We start from the raw sequence: 16068 nt of genomic DNA, 5'->3' as shown, positions 1-16068 counted from the left end.
GAAGTTGAATGTCTACGAACTCTTGAATTCAGAGGAAGAATTCAAAAGACTAAGGGAAATAGGCCTGATGGAGTGGGCTTTTCATTGAGACCATTCCCTCCCTCCCTATTCCTCTATCCATCATTACCTACAAAGAGATCCAGGAGACACTTCATTCACCAAAGTAATGAAAACTGATGACAGTTTCAGCATTTATGAAAAACAGTCACAATAGTCCCGCTTTATTTGCAGTTTCACTTTGCGCAGTTTCAGTCACCCATGGTCCGAAAATGTTAAATTGAAAGTTCCAGAAATAAAGAATTTGTAAGTTTTAAATTGTGTTCCATTCTGAGTAGCATGATGCAATCATGTGCCATCCTATTCTCTCTCGTTCAGGGTGTAAATCATCCCTTTGCCCAGTGTATTCACTCTGTACACACTACCAGCCTGTTAGGCACTTAGGAGCTGTCTAAATTATCCAATCGACTTGTGGCATTGCAGTGCTTGTGTTCATATAATCCTTTGTTAACTAAATAATGACCCCTAGTGATGTTGGCAATTTGAATATGCCAAAGAGAAGCAGCAAACGGCTTCCTTTAATTAGAAAGGTGAAAGTTCTTGACTTAAGGAAAGGAAAAGAAATCATATGCTGAGGTTGTGAAGATCTGTGGTAAGAAGGAATCTTCTATCTGTGAAATTGCCAAGAAGGAAAAGAAATTCCTGCTAGTTTTGCTGTTGCACCTCAAACTGCAAAAGATATAGCCAGAATGTTTGATAAGTGCTTAGGTATTTTGAGAGACCATATTCACACAACTTTATTACAATGAATTATTATAATTGTTCTGTTTTATTATTGATTGTTGTTAATCTCTTACCGTGTCTTATTTATCAATTAAACTTTATCATAGATATGTATGTATAGGAAAAAACAGTGTATCTAGGGTTCATTACGACCTGTGGTTTCAGGCATCCACTGGGGGTCTTGGAACGGATCCCCTGTGGATAAGGAGGGACTCTTGTAATTGCTGTTGTCTGTAGGTGGGAGGAGATACTTCTATTGAAATTGTCTTTCTGATTTCAGATGGTGGGATTCCAGGGAAGCGCTAACTTTCATAGGCAAGGTGGGCATCATTTCTATAAGGCAGCATGACAGACCTAGTGATCAAAGATGCACTGACCCGAATGCTTCTTTTGGCTGTGGCTATATCATCATGGGATCCCTAGATCTAAAGTAGATGAACACCTCATTAAGGTCCTATTTGATCTATATAACCCCAAATTTAGGCCTTACAAGTGAAGGTCTGACTTGAGTGAGTTATAGTTCTTCACACACTTCCTAGACCTGAGTCAGGCCTATAGACTGTTAAGTTTTCCTTCTTTATGGGTTTACTCATTTAAAAAACATTTTAGCTCATTTTTCTGTTCCCATACCTCTTTGTAGTTTAGTCCATAGGTTATGAAAGAAACCAGAGGGGAAGGGGACATCACCCAGAGATTCTGATATCGGAGCTATGTGCAATAACTGACAAGACTCTGGTTCTCATCTCTCTTTGAGGAACAGAGTTTTGTTCCTACAGGCTTAGTTATAATCTGTCAGATTTGAGAATTTTGTTCGGCACTTGAAGTTTGGAATAAATGTGTATGTTGTTCTATAGTCAAGACTTGGTTCATATTTGGCCTCATTTCCTATAACCTCTCAATGTTGGAGAACACTGTGTGCTGGGAGTCCTGTAGGAGGCAGAACTCAATTTCCTAGCACCCCTTGCAGCTAGGCCATAGGCACATGACATGTGACCTTGATTTTTTTGGTCAGATGCATCTGTGTAAGACATGGATTCAGAAGAGAGAATTGCAAGGTAATAATAGCTCTTGCTTGGAATTGCTTCCTAATGTGGATGATGGGTTGTGAGACCTGAGCTTTTACAGGTAGCAGTGGCAGATGTCCCAGTGAGCCTTATTGTCCAAGACACTATTTTCATGGTACCGGGGCTCAAAGGAAGGGAACAATTCGGTGGATATTTTTTTTTGACTGCATACCCCCAAGCTGATTCTTTAACTTTTTTTTGGGGGGGGTGCGGGCAGGAGCGGGTGGGGGGGGGGAGGATGATTCGTTCAATCACTGGATATGTTTTAATAAATTTCTTTTCTGTTGAAGCCACCTCAAATAGGTTCTGTTGTTTGTAGCTAAGAACTCTGATTGATCTACTAATTTTAAAGATTTTATTTATTGTCAAAGTATTTTATTCTTCTAATTAAGATCCCCAAATTGCTAAGCACTTTCTTCCTCAGACGTCTACATTTCATTGCCACCATTTTTTTCCTACCTAGAATGCCACTTTTGTACCTTTTGAATTGCTTCCTGTCCTTCACAGCTCAGCTTGAGCTCCCCGCTTTAGTAGAACCTGTCTTATACATCTCGGCAACCTGATAGGTTCTTCTCTTCCTCTGAATTCCAGTAGCACTTGTTTTAGGCATTAAATGCTAGTTGGTTTTCTTTCTGCATACATCATAACTCTCACACTAAGTGATGAGCTTCCTAAGAACTGGAAGCATACCTCTTTCTGTCCCTTGCATTATCTAGCAGAATGCCTTGCATCTATTTAGACTCATGGTTCAGCACAGTTACTTTCATAACATGTAGTGATTAGAGTTGCCGAGAATCACAATGATGGTAGGTCAAGTGAGCTGAGATAATAAACTAGTCAGACTTACTTTATCTTCATCCTAGTGAGACAAAATAGTATGGCCATGCGGCCCAATTTCTATCTTCCTTGAGGAGTCTGAGATTTGCCTTTCATCTGATTTTTATCAGTAGGTGGCCATATCTTCTGAATTACCATCTCATAATGTTTTGTAATTATTTTACTGTGACAAAAGCCTTCTATTTCTCCCCTATTTCCCTCTTCACTTCCATTGTACCCCCTGGAATTGCTGTTGATAATCAGCAAGCTTATTATTTTCTATCTATTTTAAGATTTTGTATAAACTATGAAATAATTCAAACATACAAAAACTTACATAAATATAACAAACACCTGTGTGCCTAGCCTGCCGTTCACACAGATGTTAACTCTTTGCCTTCTTTGCGTTTTCTCTTCTTTTAAAGTTCTCCCCTCTTGAGTTCTTCCTCTTTCAGAGGTACCATTTTTCCTGAAGTCCTTGTGTGCAAGTTCTCTGTTCTTTTCTACATATAAAACATTTACATAAAAGACGACCTGAACAAATTTCAGACAACATTGTTTTCTAGATGCATTCATATTGACAAATGTAGGTTTAGTTCAGTCTTTTTAACTCTCATTTGGTTAAATAAAACTCATTTTCATCCTCTGAGATAACTAGATTCTACCTTTAGAAAATAGTATTGTAATTAATAGCCTTGTACAAAAGTACCTAGTCATTGTGTAACTTTATCTAGGATAGACACCTAAGAGTAGAATTGTTGGGTCACAAGGTGTATGTGCCACTTTATCTTACCAAGCATTGTCAAGTCAAGTCCGAAGTGGAGGTACCATCTTATACCCACCAGCATGTTTCCCCACCTACTTAATGACATTTATTTTATCTAGCTTCTAATTTTTGCCTCTCTGAAAGATAAGAAATGAAGTTCAATAGTTTTTATTTTCATGACTTTGATTTCTGGTAAAGTCAAACAACTTTGCAGGGGTTTTGGTCATTCTGGTTTTCTGTGAATCTTTTCTCTGGATCCTTTCCTATTTTATTTATTTATTTTTTTTCTATTAGGTTTTGGCCATTATATTGATATGTGGCATTTCTTTTTATAATCTGAATATTAATGTTTTTGGAAATACACATGCCACTATTCTTTGTAACCTCTTTTATAGGCTTCTCTTCTTGTGCTTGGTCATTATAAATGATAATGTCTCCGGTCTCAGTCGTAGGCTGCTTTCTCTTGCTTCTTTGTTCTTTCTCCCCAGGCACCCTCACCACTTTGATTTCAGTTATGAAGAGAATTACGTATCTGTTGCTCCAGGCCTCACTTATCTACGTTCCAGGCCTATTTTCTAACTCTGCTTAGCGATCTCAGAAATGAATCTAGATATTACCTCATAATAATTTCCATCCATGTGGTTTGACCCTAGTCTACCTTCTTAGCCTTGTCACATGCAACTTTCTTTTTCATTCCTTGCGATAGCCACTCTGGCCTCTTGGTCTAAATGTTTTATATATTTTCGTCCAGAGCTCTTGGTCTTATTTTCTGTGTCAGTATGCTCCTCTCATTTTATTTTAAAAAAAATACTATTTTTAAATATATATCAAAGGTATGAAAATTAGTCATTAGGAAAACGCAAATTGAAATTATGAGTTAACCACTAAACCCAACTAGAAGGGCTAAAATTAAAAAGATTACAATGACAACTTTTCCAGTAAGACACGTGGCACTCCCATAAATTACTGGTGTGAGTGTAAAATGGTAGAGCCACTTTGGAGAACCATATGGCAGTTTCTTATAAATTTAAGCATTACACCTATGTTTGGATCCAGAATTTCAGCTCCTGGATCTTTGCTCAAGGGAAATAAAAACATATGTCTGCAAAAAGACTTTCAGAATTTTTTGAATAGGTTTATTCATAATAACAAACAACGGGAAACAACCCAGATGTCAATCAGTAGGATAATGGGTTAAAAAGTTTTGGTATATTTGTATAATGGAATACTACTTGGTAATGAAAAGGAAGAAACTCATGCAGAATCACGTGGATGACTCATAAACATTTCCAGCGAAAGATGCTGGACACGGTATGGTATGATTACATTTATATTAAGTTCTAGAACAGGCAAAGCTAATCTATGATGAAAAAAAAAGTTGAACAATGGTTCAGCGTTTTGGTTGTGGGGAGTGCTGGTACGCAACTGGGAAGAGACCTAAGGGGGTTTCCTGAAGTGGTGAAAATGTTCAGTGTCTTACAGAAATGTGGCTTACATGAGTTTATCTATTTGTCAGAGTAGTGTAGTTAAGGAGTGTATTTGTTAGTATATGTACATTTTTACCTGAGAAACAAATAACAATCGAGCTGGGTGGCAGGGAATGGAGAGTTTAGATGAAACAAGAATGGTGGGATGTTGATGATTGCTAAAGTTCAGTAATGGATACATACAATTTATTATACTAGTCTGTTTATTTTGTGTGTGTTTGAAGTTTTCAACATAGGTTTTTTTGAATGTGAAAATTTTGAAGACACGTGAACAGCACCTATGTTCTCACTATCAGCCCAATAAATAAAACCTTACCAATGTAATTCTCTTCCTTTGTGAACCACACCTTGATTCTACTACCCTTTCCTCCACCAACCACTTTCCTGAATCCCTCTTTACTTTTAAACATTATCCAAATATCAATCTAAAGGTCACTTCCTTGTAAGAAAGCCTTTCCTCACTGAAAACACTCACTAGGTTAAATACTCCTGTTATGTGCTTTCACAGCTTTTATCACAGTTGTGATTTATTTCTTTGATAAGTTCATATCAATCTCTCCAGTTGACTGGAGGGCAGGGTATATTTATTCTTCCTGTCTTAATGCCTAGCATAATAAATGTATTGGATGATTGTGTTGGTACAGTTTTGGTTTTTTTTATGAGATATAAAAATTGAAGAGCTGCTCTATTGCATACTTTGTTGGGTCAGTATGTTATAGAGAGTTATGAATGTGAGAGAATGATTGATACATGGTAATTCTTTTTGATTTTATCGATGTCTGATAGAGAGGAGCACTAATATTTTGTCCTTAAATCTGGGATCATGTTCTAAAGGTCTGCCACTTGGTCCCCAAATACCCTTGAACTTTATTATGTTGTTTTTCTATTTTCTTACTTGGTAGCCTTGTGAATAAAAGATCCTTTTCCTATTTACGAAGATTATTATTCTAAATACCTCTCCCCACCCTGCTTCCTCTAATGAGCTTCCTTGTTTACCTATTAGTTATGGTGTTATAAGGAATGACCATCTTTAACTGTTTGTTGTTTTCTTGTTTTTTTGTACCGATATCTGTATATTTTAAACTTCAGTATGCCTCACTTTCAAATGAAGGTATGAACTAACAAATAATATAGTTTGATAAAAATGTTTTGCTTGTAATTGTATCATTAAACATATTCTCTTTAAAGCAAATACGTAATAAAAGTGTTGAAGAGGAGGGATTGTGTTTTGATTTTTGCTATTTTGTATTTCCATGGATGAATGCTTGGATAGTTTAACAAGTAGTTAAATTTCTACTATGATTTTTTTTCACTTTTATAACTTCTTGGAAGACAGCATATTATATTGGTTAAGAGTGTGGAAGCGTTTGAGTCCTGGTTTTGCTCTTTCCTAGCTGTGTGACTGACCAAGTGACTTAACTGCTTTGCGTATTCTGAAGTTATTGAAAATAAAAACTTTTGGGCATTCGGGTAACTCAAGAGTGACTTTCTAAAAAAACCCACCATATATTTTTTCTTTTAACTTTTTAATGACTTCCCATTGCATGGAATAAAGTCCAAATTTTTGAGCAATGCAAAAACATGGCCCTATAAGAACTGAAAGACATTTTTTTCCTAATTTCTTATGCACATGATACATTCTAGCTTTACTAAATTAATCACAAATTTCTGAACTTAACGGTGGTGTTTTATGTATCTCTTTTTGTATACAAGCTATTCACTAGGCCTAAAATATACTTTATTTTATTTAGGTTCAAAAGTCTCCTCATTAAAGATTTTTTTTTATCTTGTTTCAATTCAATGAGTTGTGTCCTTCATATTATCTATTATATTTAGTAGGTAACACTATTAAAAGCTACCTTTCAGTTATTTTTTTAGATGCCTGTCTTATTTCTTAAATTGAATTGCTTGAGGGCAGGGACTGTTTATTAATCTTTGCATTACCTTCCATGCCTTGCTTAACTGTAGTTGATCGATTAATGCTGATTGAGTAAATGAACATTTTTGTTTTTCATTTTGAGAATATTGTAGGAGTTGTTTATTAGAAGATAGCACAGATTTTTACACAGATTGGCTCTGTGGGAAAACAGAAGAGAATAAATAAAACATAAGTAGTTTCATCTAAGAACAATTTTTTGAAGTTGTATTACGTTATTAAATTACCTAGAGTAGAAGGTCAAATTTCTAGAATGATTATGTTTTAGTTGTTAAAGTAACTGGCTTATAAGAGAACTTTTAAGTTCATGTGGCAAAAGTGGAAAAATTGCAAAGTTAGAGTTTCTGAGGTTTCTGATGTCTCATAGACTAACAAAAGGTTGCTTTATTAGCAGCATTAATGAACGAATCGCTTTATTGGCATAGGCATACTGGTAGCTTTGTCGATCCGAAGAGCTAAGAGTTCTTATTTCAATTCATGATTATGTTAGAGTAGTGAAGTGAAAGCCGCTGACCTTCTCTTAAGCAGAAAATAGAAAGTTTTTACAAATAGATTAAAAGGAATGTGATGAAGACCTAACTTATCAAATCACTTAAACAATTTGGGTTTAAAAAATCTTTATACTGACTTTACATCAGTAGATTTAAAAAAAATATTAATTGGTTAAATTAAAGTTAAATCATAACTTTAATAAAATGGCTTTTTATAGTTAGGTCAAAATTATTGAAAAACTGAATTATTAGACTAGATAAACTTTCAGTTCCCCAAATGGTGATACATCTTAAGAATAGTATGAGACGCAGGAAGTATTAAACTTTAGAGAAGGTGTAATGCCACGCAGATGGCATACTTGCCAAGTTATTTTTTTATTTAAGTAAATGAAATGCATTTTGGTAATTAGAATTATTTTGAAACTGCTTTTTTGCTTCTGTTAATTTATATCAGAGATTAAAGTAGGAGGAGTCACTGGGGGCTTGCTTCTGCATCAAAGTTCTTCAAAACAATAGTTTTAATCATCGGAAATTACAGAACTAAGATTTGTATAGCAGCAATTCATTTAAAAATTTAAATTTCTAAATGATGGAATATTTAAAAATATTAAAAAATACAAGGATGAATATAAGATGCTCTTGTATTCATACTGCCCACATGAACAGATATTAACATTTTGCTATAATTGTTTCAGAGTTTTTAAAATAAAAATGTATATGAAGATTACTACTCTCATTTTTTTCGCTTCCCTTTTGAGAGGAAGTTACTAATCTGAAGGTATCCTTTAGGTTTTTTATACTTTTATGCACACATTTGTAAAAAAGATAGAGTATTGATTAGATTTAAAATGTAAATAAATAGTATATGTGTTTACATGCCTTTATAAGTTGCTTTTTTCACTCAGTGTTCAAGATCTGTCTATGTTGATATATGTCTGTACTTAATATTTTCTTATTTTAACCTCTTTTATTAGTTCCATTATTTATGATGTTAAGGTAGATTATTTGGTTTAGCTGGTGCTGCCAAATACCTCTGTTGTAAAGGTATCTTATTCCCTTTTGTAGGTAATCCATGCTTTGAGGCTGAAGAAATAGTTTCTCTACAGCCTTTCACCCAATGATTTTAACATCCATTATTGATTTTTGCCTGAACCATTGGTTACATTGATGCTTGCAAAATGACTTTCCAGTTCTGTCATTCTTCCCACATTTATTAGCTGGCATTCTTCTGTAAGGAAGAGTTTCTACCCTTCTTTTTTCATTATTACTATGAGTTCATGGGTTCTCCATTTATTCAGTGGGCTAAGATCCATTATTGTTAAATCCGTTGAAGATCAAATTGTTAAAATTTAGCCAGTGGGAACTCTTCAGTCTGGTTTTTATGTTTCTTTGATATGTCCCATTGTATTTCGAGTACTAATTTGTTTTCTGGCACAACAGATGTTCCACTCTTGCCTTACATTTTCCATACCTTATACCAGAAAATGACAATTTCTCCATATTCCTCTTGGGTGTGTATTTATAAGCTACATCATGGGCACTGGATGTGTTCTTTATTTCCAGGCATCATTACATCTACAGGGGCCATTTTCATTGGACAGAGCAAGAAGATACACTTAAAAAAAAACCCCAAAAACTAATATTTGGAATTTTAATCCAGTATCTCAGGGCTCTTCTCTCTATAGTGAGGATCCTGGATATCAATAACATCAGTATACATCTATTCCTTTGTTCTGTCCTACAACATATATGGCATAATATTGCAATTGCCACACCAATACCACTGCCAACCGTAGATTCGATAAAGAAAGAAAGTTTAAGATTTCCATGCAGGGTTTTGCTCATATAGTATATCTCAAGGTATATAGTCAGAGTACTATGCTCATAAGTTATTTTAATTAATTATATTTTTATGTCACCAATTTGATAAATGGTTAAATTCATTTGTGTTTATATTTGGTTTTATTCATTGCCATTATTAATTTAATTTAATTTAATTTTTGAGTATAGTAAAACAATAACATGGTTAAAAGTCAACACTATGTAAAAAGGCATTCTCAAAAATCTTACTCCCTTTTCCATTTTTAATAGAGGCATTTAATGCTGTAAAATTTCCCTCTAAGCACTGCTTTGCATCCACTAATTTCGATGTGTTATATTTTTATTTGCATTTAGTTCAAAGTATTTTCTAATTTCCTTTGAGCCTTCATTGATCTATAGGTTATTTAAATGTACTGTTGAGGCTTGTTTTATTTTGGTGAATTTGTCACGGAAGCTTGAAAAGAATGTGTATTCTTCTATGATTAGTTGGAATAATTTGTTTTTGAATGAAAAGGGAAAATATTTTAACCTTTTTATTAGACTTTAAATCCTAATTATTTTTTAGCCAGGGGGGTAATAGGAAAGGATATTGTGATTCTGAATACTTGCTCTAGATAGGTCCTGCCTTTTAGGAACTATATTATTTCAAATAAATCCTTTTGGGCTTTGTTTTTCCCATTTGTTAAATAGTGTTGATGGATTTGATTTTGTAGAACCTTTTCTTTAAGAATAAATATGTTTACTCTATTCTTAATTATTATAACATTTTCCTTATTTTTTAAAAAAACCTCAGTTTGAATAATGCAGTCTTAGGGATTATGTGAAATGTTAGGACTCTATAAAGTTTCAATTTATTTCAGAATCTTCCAGTTGCAGATACCAAGCTGGGTAGAAGTTTATATTTCTAGATAAAGTTTATTTTTATGGAAGGGGATTATAATTCTCACAGTGGTTGTATGTCTCTGCAGTAAACTAATTAATTGGGGTTTGTGTTGATTTACGGAGTATGAAGATGGTAGCGAAAGATAATCTAAGGCCCAGGCATCATAATAAGTGTATTGTAAAATAGGCAATTGACAAGAACTGTGAGGAATTTAGAAATACTGTTAAGGTTTGTGGAAATGTTGAAGAAAAAGGTGAGGGCATAACTTTAGAAGGATATAATTGTGTAGTGAAAAGGGTTATACAACTGCAGTTAGTTGTATTGAAATTTACATTTTGCTGTGTTTTAACACCTGGGGCAATCAGATATTTTAAAAGTATCATGAATTTGCTTTTCAAACTTGGTGGTGGTGTCTTTGAGAATGTCATCTGGGAACGTTGAGGGATTCCTTTCAAACCATTTGAGGCATTGTGCAAGCATTCCTTTGCAGTTGTATAGCAATCAGGTAAGATGCCTGAGAAGATGAATATTGAATGCTGTGCCTTCTTTGTTAAGGAAAGAGAAATACAGCATGAGATTTTTAAAGTAAAAAATTTACATCTTTTAAAAAATTATATGTAAAGGTTTTTGAAAACATTTAAAGATAAAATAATAAGATTTAGTTCTGTATAAGGTGGGGATAATCTGTTGCTTTGCACTGGGTTAATTTGTGAAATATTGTAATTAGGCCAAGTTGAATGAGTGATGGGTAATCCGAGAAATGATCTGTAATGCTTTGTTCCAGATAATTCAAGATCTAATTATCTGTGTAACTACTTAGAACTCTTGACTAGCTAGCTGAGACCTGGCATTTTTTATATTCTTCACCAGTCTAGCTTTAACTTTTTCATCTCCAGAATTAGAAAACAACGAAATAAGAGTATCCTAGGAAAACATATCATTAACACTACTTAAAGATGATAGATTTTCAAATATCAGTATTTTCATGGTTATAATTCATGAGCAATCTTTATTACACTTATTGCTGAATGAACAGTGTGCAGTCACTGAATTCATTGTGTATCTTTTGTTTTAGGGGAAGACTGTTCATCCTTACTGTTCTCTCTGAGGTCTTTCGTATTACTAGAAATCATAAAGTTAGGTAATTTTTTAAAATAAATCCATGTCTAGTTCTGTAGGCTTTTTAGATTTGGGATGGGGGTCTGCGGGCTCTCTTCTTCATAGTGGACCCTAATCTATGATTCCGGTCCTTCTCCTAGTATTTGTCTTATTTTGCTGAGATATGCAACTTCTTGAGAGGGCTCCCTTAAATTCAGGAAGTTGCTTTTTCTCTTTTAGGAATATAAAACAAACTTCTCATGAGGGAAGATTTTTTCCCCCTTTTTGTTATAAGGTGCTGTCAAATTGAACATTTTGTTCATATAAAAGTTGTCCAAAGTAGGAACTGTATATTTTAAGTTATTCTTGGTGAAAATGTGCCATTTAGAAAGACAAGTACCTAAATTAGAAGAAGCTAGTAAGTAGTCTGTCTGGCTTGGGGACCGGGTGTGGAGTTGGGGTGGTTAGACTGATTTAAAAATTGGTTTTGCAAAATTGTTGCTTGTGTGTCTTGTCTCAGAACCGCAACCAAATGGTTGGCTACTTTCAAGTAGAACCCTGATAGTTCCTGGCCTATCGGAGGTTTGGACAGTTCACTACCAGGCCAGACTCTTAAATATAAAACAATACAAGACTGAGGAAAGTAATTGTAAGATTTTGATGAGTTGTCTAAAGTAAATTTGGTTCAAAGGATGCTTGACTTCTGGGAATTGTTCAGGGAACTGACCTATTGGGGCCTATGTCATCCTGTGCCTCTGACCGTTGCCTTAGAGACTTATGCAACAAAAAAAAGTCCCACAGCTCCGGATAATAGGTTGTTGTGAGTAACAATGCAGGTTTCCATCGAGATAAAAGTTTTCAAGTCTGATTAAATAATGATGTTATTTAATTTAGAGAGAGCAGAAGAAGTTAGTTAGATTTAGGAAAATATAGTTATTAGGTAAATATAATGGTAAAATGAATCATAGGAAATACAGATAGAACTTTATATTTTGAATAAAGAAGGTACCATTGTAAATATTGACCTAATTTTTTAGATTTGTAAGAGTATTTATTTGCAAGATGTTTCTTCAAAAGAGGATATTGGGTTTAAAAAAAGTCCTAAGATTTTTCTAAGTAAGAGGGTCAAATAATTTGCCCTAAAGTTTTTATGAATGCCTGGATTGGCCATCTGATTATTTTCGAAATCAGTTTCTGAGTTAGCTATTAATAATTTTAACGTGCGCAAAATTACACATTTCTAAATTTAACTTGAAACTGTGTAGAACAGGCATCAGCAAGATTTCATTTAAAACTTTCTCTGCTATTAATAGTAAATTGTAAGGAATCCCTTTCTGGAAAAATTTAGATTTACGTTGAAACCGTTCTTAAAATTTATTAATACAAATGACCAGACATATGTGATTTACCTTTATTGCCTCAATAGAAATAACTTAAAATACATGGCTAAGATATTCAGATTTTCAAATTAGTGAGTTATATGTATCATTAGTATGATGACCTGATGTCATTTTACTGAAAAGTAATTTTTCATCTGAATTGACTCCGTGAAAGAAATCATAGACATGAGTCTGTAGGAGCTGAGTAGGACAGGACATTGGACATCACTCATTCATAGGGTTGCCATGAGCCAGAGCTGACTCAACAACACATAACACAATTTTTCATCTTAAAAAAAAATAATAATTGCAGTATAATTTATGTACAGAAAAGTATTGATGAACTTTTCTATGTAAATGAACTTTTAAAAAGTGAACACACTTTTATAGCTATAACCTAGATCAAGATGTCAATTCCTTTCTTTGTCCTATCACAGTCAAATAACATCCCAAAGGTTACTACTGTTCTGACTTTGTGACCAGAAAGTAGTGTGGCTTGTTTTCATATTTAATAAAAATAGAACCTGGCATGAATGCAGAACTCATCACTAACCTCAAAGCTCGCTTCTACTTGTAAAGTTTCTTGGGATTTGCAGAGCCTAGTATTGCTTGCAAAGCTCATTAAAGTTTGCAGAACCCATTAAAAATACATACACATACGTGTGTGTGTGTGTGTGTGTGTGTGTGTGTGTGTGTGTGTATTCCTTCCCCCCACTCCTGGCTTTATTCACACAGCACTGTGGTTGTGGGATGTATCCTAATATGTGTGTGGCATTAGTTTTCTCTTTTTCATTGTGCTTTAGGATTTCATTGTAGGAATATACTAACCTATTTCTCTCTTCTGCTGCCGACAGACATTTGGGTCATATACAGTTTGGGGCTCTTTAAATAGTGCTGTTATGATAAATCTTATACATAGCTTTTTGTGCACATATGTACACATTTCTATTGATTGTACCCAGGAGTGGTATTACTTAGTCATTGGTGTTGTGTATTCTCACCTTGAGTAGATACTTAGAAGTAGTTTTCCATACTGGTTATACCAGTTTACATGTCAACTTGCAGTGTATGGGAAGGCCAGTTGTTGCACCTTCTTGCGTATGCTTGGTACTGTCTGGTTTTTAGGTAAAAACTAGGCAGTTTGGTGGGTAATAGTATCTAATTGTGCTATCTGTGTTTTCCTTATGAGTAAGTTGTCAATGCTTATTGCTTTTGAAATGATCTTTTGTGAGGTTTTGTTTGGCATATCTTTAAAATTGGGTTAGCTTTTTCTTGGTAATTTAAAGTTATTTTTTAAAAAATGTTTTATGTATGATTTCTTTGTTGGATATGGGCATCGAAAATATTTTCTGCTATTCTGTAGCTTTAATTTTCACTTTTTTAAGAACACAACTGTTTAATGCTAATAAAGTCCAATTTGTTGCGTTGATTTTGTGTCTTAAAAAGTCTTTGCTTACCTCAAAGTCATGATGATATTTTCCTGTCATCTTATAGAAGCTTTATAGTTTTAAACTGTTGTTTAAGTCTCTAATATACTTTTCTTCCTCTTTTTTCCATGGCCTTCAGATGAATGTAATTCATTCGATTGATTTTGTTTTAACAGTAGTAGCAATAGAAAATCTATTAGTATGGCTTTTCATAAGAAAACATTTTAATTTGATTTTTATACACAGTATTGTAATTGTGAGTATGGCAACATTTTTTGCTAGTTAAGATAGATGATTTTTTCTTTTCATGATTCCTTACAAGGATAATTTAAGAATATCTTTTTTTCTGACTTTAAAAGATGCAATCAATTTTACTTTTTATGTTATGTTGTGTTCTGTCTTGTTTTTGAGGAATCAGATTATGGTCAATAAAGCATTGGATTGTGCAGTGAAAGGCAGTTACTATAATAAGTATGTGACTTAATCTCTATAAGCCTTGGCTGTTTTATCTATAAAGTAGGGGAGTAAATGAGGTGATACTTAGTGCTTTATTCTAGAATTTTTGGACTTTATTTTGAAGGTTATTTTGACTTGAGACTTGACTGAAAGGATATATACTATGTTTATTATAATATTTATAACTAAGTACAAAGTAAAATTAATTTTAGTTTATATACTTTTATTGTGGTTAAAATATTTTTAATTTTTTAGTATTCAGAGTGGATTTTAAAATGCTTTTCATGTTAATTTTCAAATAAAAATAGAATAAATACTTTGTAAAATATCTTTCTACTTTATTGGCTCTACTTTAACTCTGTAGACACTACTGTTAAGTTGTGTAGGTGCCACTTTAACGATGATAACTAGATACCAAAATGCAGAGTATGACATTGTATGTTGGTGGCCAAGAAGAATTTAACTTATGAATGCTTCTCTAAGACATTGTTAGTATGCTGTTGTGTTGGTCTGTAATTTTAAAAATCTTATTTAATATAGAGCTAATTTATTTATGTTTAGTGACTGCTTTCTTGATAGTTCACATACCAGAATTCATTAACGTTCCATATAGTACTTATAAAATTTCAATTTTATAAGTTTAGGGAAAAAATTGTTTTATGTTTATCATGCCAGAGTTTCAGCATGTGATTTGGGTTTTAAAGTGTTAGTAAAAAGAATCCACATTGCTCTCATGTAAATGGGATGCTCGGGTAGATTTTACAGAGTAGAGTTAACTTCTGAAGTTGAAAATTTTTCTTCTTTTTTTTTATTTAGGAAGTCTCCACCATCAGCAGAATTTTTAAAAGGCTATCTAAATATTTGGTAAGTACATACTCTTCATGTTAAATACTTTGCATGTTACTTAAGTTTACATGTATGTTACATTAATGACATTTATAATACTCTGCAAATTACAATTATAATTTATATTTCTTTTAATTTTTACCTGGCACTGGAATTTCTTCTCTTTATACTTATTCTGATCTCCTTCTGATTCTTTCTACATATTGTGTCCAGAAAATTCTTTTAGTGTGCAGCTTAAGTATTACAAGAGTTCAGAGAAATAAATAGTCTTATTAGCAGGAATGCTAATACTTTGTGAATGAAACAGGATTTTCCCCAAGTAAAATTTTTGTAATAGTATTCTTTTAACTGTTGATAACTAGTACTAATTTCTTTTTAGCCATTTATTATTTCACTTCTCCTTGCATTAGGTCCTGTTCATCACAATAAGTCAAGATGAAGACCAGTAACTGGTCAGGCCCTATGCTGTTTTCTATCTGGGCTATTCCAGTTTCTTTGTAATAACTTTATAGTATAAATTTGATACGATCTGTAGCTAAGAATTTCATACCTTATGATTTCACTAGATAAGGCTGTTACTTTTTTTTATTTTTGAGTAAAAGTAGGAGAGTTAATCTCAATGTGTTTTACTTCAACTGTATAGTTTTTAGTAGACTTGTGAACTATGGTGATTATATAGATATAATGCTTTTGTTAATCATGATAGATCTTAAAATTATTAATTATACTTCAACAATGGTGGTAAGTACTGAGGCATTGGTTAAAGTTTTTGCTTGTTTTAATGTAGTCAATAAAATATTTTTAAGAATAAATACATT

At 33.3% G+C, this 16068-nt stretch overlaps 1 protein-coding gene across 1 annotated transcript in view; it reads left to right on the top strand.

Moving 5' to 3' along the window:
- The window catches only part of FBXW7 (F-box and WD repeat domain containing 7), a 171275-nt gene that overhangs the window by 24351 nt on the left and 130856 nt on the right, over positions 1–16068 (top strand). Inside the window, exon 2 of the mRNA XM_016144577.2 lies at positions 15221–15268. The gene's annotated coding sequence lies outside the window, so the exon portion shown is untranslated. The remainder of the gene's footprint in view (positions 1–15220; positions 15269–16068) is intronic.

Source organism: Rousettus aegyptiacus, unplaced genomic scaffold (assembly GCF_014176215.1).
Source record: "Rousettus aegyptiacus isolate mRouAeg1 unplaced genomic scaffold, mRouAeg1.p scaffold_m13_p_16, whole genome shotgun sequence".
Taxonomy (NCBI): domain Eukaryota; kingdom Metazoa; phylum Chordata; class Mammalia; order Chiroptera; family Pteropodidae; genus Rousettus; species Rousettus aegyptiacus.
The sequence above is the reverse complement of the archived record's forward strand: the minus strand, read 5'-3'. Positions and strand labels throughout refer to the sequence as shown.